The sequence below is a fragment of the Neomonachus schauinslandi genome, chromosome 7, assembly GCF_002201575.2.
Source record: "Neomonachus schauinslandi chromosome 7, ASM220157v2, whole genome shotgun sequence".
Classification (NCBI taxonomy): Eukaryota; Metazoa; Chordata; class Mammalia; order Carnivora; family Phocidae; genus Neomonachus; species Neomonachus schauinslandi.
In genome coordinates this window covers 26,061,363-26,062,937 of record NC_058409.1, presented here as the reverse complement: position 1 = coordinate 26,062,937, position 1,575 = coordinate 26,061,363, and positions in this window count along the sequence as shown.

Below are 1,575 nucleotides of genomic sequence, written 5' to 3'. Positions count from 1 at the left end.
TATATATATATATATATATATATATATATATATATATATATATATATGTATTTAAGTAAATTCTATACCCAACATTGGGCTCCAACTCATGATCCCAAGAACAAGAGTCCCATCCTCCACGGACTGAGCCAGCCAGGAACCCCTCCTGACTCCATTTTTTTTTTTTAAAGGTTTTATTTTATTTATTTGAGAGAGAGAATGAGAGAGAGTATGAGAGGGAAGAGGGTCAGAGGGAGAAGCAGACTCCCCGCTGAGCAGGGAGCCCGATGCGGGACTCGATCCAGGGACTCCAGGATCATGACCTGAGCCGAAGGCAGTCGCTTAACCAACCGAGCCACCCAGGCGCCCTCCATTTTTTTTTTTTTAAGATTTTATTTATTTATTTGAGAGAGAGAGCAAGCACATGAGAGGGGGGAGGGTCAGAGGGAGAAGCAGACTCCCTGCCGAGCAGGGAGCCCAATGTGGGACTCGATCCCGGGACTCCAGGATCATGACCTGAGCCGAAGGCAGTCGCTTAACCAACTGAGCCACCCAGGCGCCCTCCTGACTCCATTTTAAATGAGATTTCCTTTTATTAATTTTAAGAAACCAAACTGGATTCAAGAGTAGGTAAGTGGGAAAGAGAGTAGAGGGGAACCCAGACTGGAAAAACAAGTTCCTCTAACTCAGATCAATGGACTCTAGTGAAATTCTTCAATCCCTTCAGGACAAAACTGTATCTAGGAGGGGTGCCTGGGTGGCTCAGTCCGTTAAGTGTCTGCCTTCGGTTCAGGTCATAATCCGGGATTGAGCCCCACATCAGGCTCCCTGCTTGTGCTGTCTCGCTCTCTCTCTGTCAAATAATAAAATCTTTTAAAAAGTGCATAGGAGGGGCACCTGGGTGGCTCAGTCGGTTAAGCATCAGCCTTTGCCTCAGGTCATGATCCCAGAGTCCTGGGATCGAGTCCCACATTAGGCTCCTTGCTCAGCAGAGAGCCTCCTTCTCCCTCTGCCTGCCGCTCCCCCTGCTTGTGCTCTCTCTATCTGACAAATAAATACATAAAATATTTTTAAAAATACGTAGGAGTCCTTCATTTATGAATGGATCACTTGCTCATATGTATTGAGCACCTATTATATGCCAAGCACTGAAAATAGGTTCAAGAGAAGAAAAGACAGATATGGTTCCTGACCTCAGGAGGCTTACAGAATGTCTACTGGGGGAGACTCTACACAAATAATCACATATTTACTTGGACAATTATAAGGTAACTTGAATCATAATAGGCTAATTGTACAGTTGCTGGGGAAACCCAAGTTTGGGAGGGAGTTTTGTTTTTTTAAAGATTTTATTTATTTATTTATTTGAGAGAGAGGGAGGGGTGAACGGGGGTAGAGGGGGAGGGAGAGAATCTCAAGCAGACTCCCCACTAAGCATGGAACTCTATGTGGGGCTAGATCTCAAAACCCTGAGTTTCGTGTTTTTTTTAAGATTTTATTTATTTAACAGAGAGACACAGTGAGAGAGGGAACACAAGCAGGGGGAGTGGGAGAGGGAGAAGCAGGCTTCCCGCAGAGCAGGGAGCCCGATGCCGG